Consider the following 10,133-nt stretch of genomic DNA (forward strand, 5'->3'; position numbering starts at 1 on the left):
GAAACGTTTATTTCAGGTAGAGAAACGTTCACGAACTTTTATGCAGAGAAAAGTTTATTTCATGTAGAGAAAAGTTCATGCACTTTTATGCAGAGAAAAGTTTATTTCATGTAGAGAAAAAGTTCACGCACTTTCATGCAAGGAAAAGCGCGTATATGTTGGAGAACTTACCTTTGGTCCATGGTAGTTAGTCCTTGGTATTTGAACCTATGGTTTTGGACCATGGTAGGCACTTTCATGCAAGGAAAAGCACGTATATGTTGGAAAACTTACCTTTGGTCCATGGTAGTTAGTCCTTGGTATTTGAACCTATGAGGAAAAGTGCGTATATGTTAGAGAACTTACCTTTGGTCCATGGTAGTTAGTCTTTGGTATTTGAACCTATGGTTTTGGACCATGGTACGCACTTTCATGCAAGGAAAAGCGCGTATATGTTGGAGAACTTACCTTTGGTCCATGGTAGTTAGCCCTTGGTATTTGAACCTATGGTTTTGGACCATGGTACCTCATCAAAAGTGTTGATCTCACGCACTTTCATGGTTGGTTCATGGTATTAGTCCGACAATTTTTGATCCTATGGTTTTGGCCCGTGGTATTGCATCCAAAAGTGTTGATCTCATGCACTTTCATGGTTGGTTCATGGTATTAGTCCAATATTTTTTTGATCCTATGGTTTTGGACCGTGGTATTGAGAAAGGACTAAGGTTATAAAAGAGGAAGGAGATCATTTGGCAAGGCATCTTCTGAATTATCGAATATCTGATAAAGTGCTAGATCTGGAATATTTTGATTGGGTTATGGTGCAGATCTAGATCTGAATGAAGAAGGAACCTGAGCGTAAGGAGAAGGATAAGTTCTATTGATGGGTCAAAATCTTAAGGCTGGAATAGTGGTATCTCTATATGATTTTGATCTGTGATATGTGGCATATGCTTGATCTATAAATCTAATAATCTGGGTCTGAATTATTGATGCATGTTTTATTTTACACATGTTATGATCTGGGTATGTATGATGTAACAACTGCAAAGTTATAAGGAAATATTTGTAGATCTGTATGCGGGTTGGCTTTGGTGAAATCAGAGATTGATGATGCAAGTGTAGTTGATGGGTTTTTGATGTTCTTGGATCCAGACTGAAAATTAATGAAGAGTGGTCCTTGAAAGAAAAGAAGTAGGGGGTTGTAGCTCCCTTCCAGGAGAGACCGGAAAACGAAAGAGAGAGTTGTAGCTCTCTGCAGGTTGTAGCCTGCGTACTGGTAAAGGACTGCACCGGTACAAAATCATTGTAAAAGGAGTTTCTTATTAAAAGAAGATAGAGACATATTGCAGCAGGTGGTTTTCGCCCACATTGGGTTTCCACCTTATATCTGGTGTTATTTTGTGTGACTATTTGATTTTCTTGTTCTTGCTCATTATTTTATGATTCTGACATACAAAGTAATGATCAATATTTGAAGAATTATTCAAAGTATAAATAAGGAAGATATATTGAAAAGAATTTGATAATACTGATTCACCCCCCTCTGAGTATTATTTCCAACAATTGGTATCGGAGAAGGTCCTTCTGAAGAAGCTTGATCGCTTGAAGGAAGATCTAACATCATGAGCAACTACGAGAGGGAAGCATCAATCAGGCCACTGATTTTTGATGGGACAAACTTTGTATATTGGAAGGTAAGAGTTACTGCCTATCTTCAATCTTTGGGTACAGAAGTATGGGACATTATAGAAACAGGGTATACTTTTCCATCAGCTACTCCTACAGATTCAGCTGAGAAGAAGAAATATGAAACAAATGCAAAGTTGGTTAATACTCTTCTAGGATGTCTATCTCAATCTAAATTCGTGAAGGTTATGCAATATAAATCTGCAAAAGAAATATGGGACAAGATTGTTTTGAGCTACGAAGGAGATGAATAGGTAAAACGTGCAAAACTTCAAACCCTCAGGATTCAGTATGAGAATCTCAGAATGTATAATGATGAAAGTGTGGCTAACTATTTCTTCGTGTGGATGAGATTGTTAATTGTATGAAAAATTTGGGTGAAGAAATAAAAGAGGCTGTTGTGGTTGAAAAAGTTCTAAGATCTTTGTCACCTAGGTTTGAATCTAAAGTTTCTGCTATAGAAGAAAAGGAGAATCTACAACATCTTAAAATGTCACAACTACATGGAATTCTAACTGCTTATGAAATGAGAAAAGGAGGTCCATCTGACAGGAAAGAAGCTGCCTTCAAGGCTTCAGGTAAAGGAGAGTACTATGAATCAGGACATGGGTCAGAAGAAGAAGAAGAATCAAATTTTGTCAGAAATCTTCAACGGGGGTTGGACGGTTCAGAGGTAAGTTACCCTTCAAATGCTTTTCTTGTGGAAGAGTAGGTCACTATGCTGCCAAATGTCCTCATAAGGATAAGATCGACAAGGGAAAGGAACCTATTAGATGGAACAAGAAACAGAATGCAAATAAGAAAAGCTACTACACTCATGAAGACAGTGATGGTCTATCAAATAGTGATGAAGATGAACGAGGTAATGACTATAAACTTTTAATGGCCTTTGAAGATGATGATTACATGGATGCTATAGATGTGGATAGTTTTCATGAAGAGATTTCTAGACTTAAGACATGTATAGAAGAAAAGAATATGATCATTGATACTCTACAATTTCAAATTGATGAAAAAGAAAAATATCTTGAAAAGTTAGAAGGTGAAATTGTTGGCCTTAGAAAAGAAATTGAGAAAACAAAGGCTATTAATCTTAAGTTTGTCAAAGGATCTGAAACTCTGGATGAGATCATCAATGTACAACGTTCTCCACTAAACAAGATAGGTCTCGGGTATAATGGAGAAACATCTCAAGCATCCACCTCAAAGAGTTATCTTGATGCAGCAAGAAGGAATGAGAAAAAGCACAATGGAGATCACCAGGTAAAGCAGGGACGAATTACATCAAGAATGAAAAAAGACTATCAGGTAAACCAGGGGCAATCTGTCTTAAGGATGAACAAAAGCTACAACCAGCCACAGGTAAAATCTTCTCAATTTGCTTCAAGAATGGATGACAATATAAATTACAATCATTTGGCCAGTAGATTTGATAATCGCAGAAGTTTCTTCAATGGGCAATGTTTCTCTTGCCATAACTTTGGTCACAAAGCAGCTCAATGTGTTGCATATAAAACAACCATGACTAGAGAAGCTCAAAAACAAAGAAGTATGATCGGGATTACAAAAAGGACCTATAACAACTTTTCGGCTCTTGAAAATGAAGTTGAATGTTCTATTTTCAATAACTTTGGTCATGAAGATTCTGAATGTAGGATCAGGTTTCAGCAGAAAAAGGAACAAGCCTCAAGCACCAGAACATGGAGAATAAAGGAACCACAAACAGAAAGATGTGGGATAGCCTTTTATGTAGAGGGACAAGAAAATCTATGGTACATCGACAGTGGATGTTCAAAGCATATGACAGGTGATAAAGAAAAACTTGAATCATATTCTGCTTTAGAAAAGGGAAAGAAAGTTTCTTTTGGAAATGATACTCCAGCAGCTATAAAAGGAAAAGGCACAGCTCAGTTAAAAGAAAAGGTCAAAGCTGGAAATGTTTTGTATGTTGATGGCTTGAAGCATAACCTTCTGAGTGTCAGTCAGATGTGCGATCAAGGAACTGAGGTAATATTTCGATCAAATGGATGTAGCATTCGTGATCTTGATATAGGGAAAACATTGATCAAAGGTAGAAGAACTCCAAATAATCTATACATATTTGAAGAAGGACAACAACAATGTTATTTGAGAAAGGATGATGAGCACTGGTTATGGCACCGGAGGTTGGGGCATCTAAGCTTTTCACAAATAAGGAAAGCATGCAAATATCAGGCAGTTCGTGGTCTTCGAGATATCAAAATTCCGGACAACACTATATGCAAATCATGTCAGTTTGGAAAGCAAACCAAAACTAACTTTCCAGAGAAGGAAGGATCAGCTAGCATGCCTCTTCAGCTAGTCCACACAGATGTATGTGGTCCATTTAGGAAAAGGACACCTCGAGGAGAAGAATACTTGATATTATTCATTGACGATTTCTCCAGGTTTGTTTGGTTAGGAATTATGAAGCACAAAGACGAAGCATTCGAGAAATTCAAATCCTTTAAAGCCTTGGTTGAAAATGAATCAGGTTACAAAATTAATTGCCTCAGGTCTGACAGAGGTGGTTGTTTACCTCAAATGAATTTTTCGATTTCTGTGAAGAACATGGGATAAGAAGAGAATTCTCTACAGCTAGAACTCCTCGGCAAAATGGAGTGGCGGAAAGGATGAACAGAACATTCTAACAAATGGCTCGTGCTATGCTGGATGAGTCTGGAACTCCCGCAACTTTCAGGGGTGAAGCCGCATATGCTGCAGTTGTTATTCTCAACAAAACAAATGTCCGAGTGAACAACGCTCAAACTCCTCATGAGCTCTGGTATGGTGAGACTCCTTCGGTAAAGCACTTCAAAATATTTGGGAGCAAATGCTATATTAAGAATACTGATGAGAAACTTGGCAAACTTGAACCTAGAGCAGATGAAGGCATTCTTCTTGGTTATTCTCCACACAGCAAAGCATATAAGTGCTACAATAAAAGACTTGGAAGAATTGTTGACAGCATTGATGTAGTGGTTGATGAAAAGGGATACATTCCTAGGCAAGTAAATCATGAAAATATCGAAGAAGATGAAGACTACCCAAAGACAGAATGATGAAGAAGAAGAACCTCAAGGAGCACCAAAGGAACAGATAAGAATAGAAGAGAAGACTCCATCCCGGTACGTTCAGAAGAATCATCCAGAATCTCATATTTTGGGGCAGAAAGAAGCAGGTGTACAAACAAGAAGAACAATTGCAGAAGCTTCAAGCTATTTGGCATTACTCTCCTCCACTGAACCACAAAATGTAAAAGAGGCATGCAAAGATGAATGTTGGGTCAAAGCAATGGATGAAGAACTTGAGAAGATTGAAAAGAACAACACTTGGGAGTTGGTTCCTAGACCAAAGGATAAGAATGTTATAGGGACAAAATGGGTCTTCAAAAATAAGTTGAATGAAAATGGGGAAGTAATTAGAAACAAGGCAAGACTTGTCTATAAAGGGTATGCACAGCAAGAAGGAATAGATTTTGAGGAAACTTTTGCTCCCATTGCAAGACTTGAGGCCATCCGAATGTTCCTTGCTCTCTCAAGCTTTCAAAATTTCAAAGTATTTCAAATGGACGTGAAATCAGCCTTTGTGAATGGAGACTTAGAAGAAGAAGTATACATTGAGCAGCCAGATGGTTTCATTCTTCGAAATGATCCAAATCTTGTATGCAGATTGAAAAAGGCTCTCTATGGTCTTAAACAAGCTCCAAGGGCTTGGTACTATCGTTTGGATAAATATCTTCATCAACAAGGTTTTTCAAAAGGATCAACAGATAGCAATCTTTATATAAAAATTGAAAATGACAAATTTCTCATACTTGTTGTGTATGTAGATGACATTATCTTTGGCAGCAATGAAGAATCTATGAGTCAAAGCTTTGCCTTGGTGATGGAGAAGAATTTGAAATGTCCTTGCTTGGAGAATTGACATATTTTCTTGGTTTGCAAATCCAACAAAATGAAAGAGGGATCTTCTTGTCTCAAACCAAGTATCTCAAGCAGATTTTGAAGAAATATGGTATGGAAGAAGCAAAACCAGTATGTACACCCATGGTCACAGGATGTAACCTCAGTGCAAATGATGAATCAGCAGCAGTGCATCAACCAACTTATAGATCTATGATTGGAAGTCTACTTTATTTGACAGGTACCCGACCAGACATCATGCATGCAGTGGGAATAGTTGGAAGATTTTAGGCAAATCCAAAGGAAACTCATCTTCAGGCAGTAAAGAGAAACTTCAAATATCTTCAAGGGACTCAAAACTATGGCTTATGGTATCCTAGAGATACAGATCTCACACTTCATGCTTATACAGATGCAGATTGGGCTGGAAGCATGGATGACAGGAAAAGCACAAGTGGTGGTGCATTATTTATGGGTTCCAGATTAGTATCTTAGTTCAGCAATAAACAGAGTTTGATTGCCTTATCTACACCTGAAGCAGAATATGTTGCTGCTGCATCTTGCTGCACTCAACTCCTTTGGATGATGCAGACCTTGCAGGATTTTCAAATCACTTGTACACCACCCATCTCCATCTTATGTGATAATACAAGTGCAATCAGCATTTCAAAGAACCCAGTCATGCATTCAAAAACCAAGCACATACCAATCAAGTATCACTTTCTCTGGGAACAAGTGCTTGAACAAAAGGTCAATTGGAGTATGTTCCTTCTAAGGAACAGGTTGCTGATATACTCACCAAACCATTGCCTAGGGAGACCTTTGAATACCTCAGGCAAAAGCTGGGGGTTGTTGATGCATCATCTTGTTGTTGAATCTCTTCTGATTGTTGGTTGTACGCAAGGTTCATCTGAAGTATATGCGTACATGTGCTGGGTTGTAGATTGGTCAAAGATCGAATGGCACAGGTTCAGGGGCAGCATATCATGCATTGTTGGCATTATGGAGGAAGTACAGAAGGAGATCATGGATGATGGTCTGAATATTGCTGGAATACGTCTCTATCTCTTTCATGGTCATGGATTATGGTTCTTCTTTGCAGATCTGGTTTATAGTCAGGGGGAGCATGTTCTTAGGGGGAGCATAACCCTTTGCCCTTGATGTCAAAGGGGGAGAGTGATTGGTTGTTGTTGCCATCAAGTCCAAAGGGGGAGATTGTTGGCATTATGATACATATGTTGTACTTGATGGCAACCCACTCATCTCAGATAATAAATTATAGTGTAGATAAAATTTCACGCAGTTATATGCAGAGAAACGTTTATTCCAGGTAGAGAAAAATTCACGCACTTTTATGCAGAGAAAAGTTTATTTCATGTAGAGAAAATTTCACGCACTTTTATGCAGACAAAATTTTATTTCATGTAGAGAAAAAGTTCACGCACTTTCATGCAAGGAAAAGCGCGTATATGTTGGAGAACTTACCTTTGGTCCATGGTAGTTAGTCCTTGGTATTTGAACCTATGGTTTTGGACCATGGTACGCACTTTCATGCAAGGAAAAGCGCATATATGTTGGAAAAATTACCTTTGGTCCATGGTAGTTAGTCCTTGGTATTTGAACCTATGAGGAAAAGCACGTATATGTTGGAGAACTTACCTTTGGTCCATGGTAGTTAGTCTTTGGTATTTGAACCTATGGTTTTGGACCATGGTACGCACTTTCATGCAAGGAAAAGCGTGTATATGTTGGAGAACTTACCTTTTGTCCATGGTAGTTAGTCCTTGGTATTTGAACCTATGGTTTTGGACCATGGTACCTCGTCAAAAGTGTTTATCTCACGCACTTTCATGGTTGGTTCATGGTATTAGTCTGACAGTTTTTGATCCTATGGTTTTGGCCCGTGGTATTGCATCCAAAAGTGTTGATCTCACGCACTTTCATGGTTGGTTCATGGTATTTCCAACAGTTTTTTGATCCTATGGTTTTTGGACCGTGGTATTGAGAAAGGACTAAGGCTATAAAAGAGGAAGGAGATCATTTGGCAAGGCATCTTCTGAATTATCGAATATCTGATAAAGTGCTAGATCTCGAATATTGTGATTGGGTTATGGTGCAGATCTGGATCTGAATAAAGAAGGAACCTGAGCGTAAGGAGAAGGATAAGTTCTATTGATGGGTCAAAATCTTAAGGCTGGAATAGTGGTATCTCTATATGATTTTGATCTGTGAGATGTGGCATACGCTTGATCTATAATCTAATAATCTGGATCTGAATTATTGATGCATGTTTTTTTTTTACACATGTTATGATCTGGGTATGTCTGATGTAACAACTACAAAGTTATAAGGAAATATTTGCAGATCTGTATGCGGGTTGGCTTTGGTGAAATCAGAGATTGATGATGCAAGTGTAGTTGATGGGTTTTTTGGATCCAGTCTGAAAATTAATGAAAAGTGGTCCTTGAAAGAAAAGAAGTAGGGGGTTGTAGCTCCCTTCCAGGAGAGACTGGAAAACGAAAGAGAGAGTTGTAGCTCTCCACAAGTTCTAGCCTGCGTACTGGTAAAGGACTGCACCAGTACAAAATCATTGTAAAAGGAGTTTCTTATTAAAAGAAGATAGAGACATATTGCAGCAGGTTGTTTTCACCCACATTGGGTTTCCACCTTATATCTGGTGTTCTTTTGTGTGACTATTTGCTTTTCTTGTTCCTGCTCATTATTTTATGATTCTGACATACAAAGTAATGATCAATATTTGAAGAATTATTCAAAGTATAAATAAGGAAGATATATTGAAAAGAATTTGATAATACTGATTCACCCCCCCTCTCACTATTATTTCCAACAATTTGGTTCCATGAAGAAAATAATCAATATCAAAATATTCACAAGGATGATTAGGAGTTGATTACTTTCAAAAGAATGTGAGAGGTATGAATTATTTGGTCAAATATAATCTTTAGAATGACCAACTTTACAACTTTTCTCATCCATGAAAGGTATACATTTTGAACTTGATTTTGATATATAATAATCTACATCAAGATTATCTAACTGAAGCATAATCTTCAATCCAACCAAAAACGAGATCTTGAAAGTTGAAAGAGCCATATTCAAAATAACAAACATCTTTCAAGAAGAGATTTACATCTAGTGAATCCATGCAAAGAAATGAGTTGCGTGAGAAAATCCATATCTGACTTAGCTCGAGGATCTTACCAGAGCTGCGAGAACCTGACATAACCATCAAAAAAATTTGAAGTTCCTTGACTTCTTGATAAGTCCTAGAAGTTTACAAGATTGTAGAATGAGATATATAATATTTTCTATGGGGTAAAATGCATGGTGTATTAAGAATGAAGATACCCTCAAAGGTCTTCCCGAGTCCTTCGGTAGACTGTAACATTAAATTCAACCATCACAAATTTACATGCATGTTCATAAAAAATAACTAACTATCAAAGTAAGAGAAGGAGATTACCTTAAGCCTCCATGTAGATTTGTCGAGAGCACAATGCAGCTAGGTGGAAGTCCCCTCAACTGGCTCCAGATCAAGTCCTGCACATAGAAGAGACAAGTGTAATCACATCATATAACTCTAATAACAAATACATGAATACATAAAGAACATCTAGTTACACATAACTATGTGTTGAGGCGCCGAAAATCGGGTCTACAACAAGGGGGATACCCACCCGGTCCAAACCTTGGTTAGTGGCTCCTTTTCTGTTTGGTATAATGGGTCCGACTGGGGATTTGGGACTAGTTTTCCAATTTATGTGTGTGTGTGTGATACACTGATATTTCTCTTTCTAATAGTTTCTAAATGGAAAATTTTACTCTAACTCTAATCTAATAATATGGAAATTGTATTCTAATAAGCAGAAATATCTAAATCTACACTAACCCGGGTGTAAGCTTTCTTTATGCGATCTAAAACGATTTCAAATAACAACTGGTAATAAAGGTCATTCAACTGTTTTGAAAAATAATTCAATAAAGATGAACCACTTCATATAAAAAAGTTAGATGAAACAGCTGCGAAAAACGTATCGCATAATAAGTTATTCATAAAATTAAGCATAAATAAATAGCTATCGCCGTACAAAAGTGCCAAATGATAACTCAGGCATTCATACATGAATATATAAATAACTGAACATGAAAATCACTTTAACACAAAGGCAGAAATAGTTAAGAGATAGAAGTACCATTTATAACTAGTCCTACTTATGAGCTTCAAGCGATAATGATTTATCTCTTCTTGATATAACATCCACAAAGAGTATAAAAGTGCAACATCAGTAGCAGATATAAAATGCAAATATCAATAAATCTTGTTCCATTAATTCATCAAAACCTCCTTAGAGGGTACATAAATGCATGTTCTAAGGACAAGTTTTATTTGACAAATTTCAGGACCCTTCTCTAAATGCATGAGAAGGGTTTAAATACTACTAACAAAATCTAAAAATAACTTATTACAAAGATGTAGGATGCGATTTAAATGACTGTCCTCATTTCAGTAATATTGCAATA

The sequence above is a fragment of the Pinus tabuliformis genome, chromosome 1_1 (assembly GCF_031772625.1).
Source record: "Pinus tabuliformis cultivar Carrire ecotype Pingquan chromosome 1_1, CPIR1, whole genome shotgun sequence".
Taxonomy (NCBI): Eukaryota; Viridiplantae; Streptophyta; class Pinopsida; order Pinales; family Pinaceae; genus Pinus; species Pinus tabuliformis.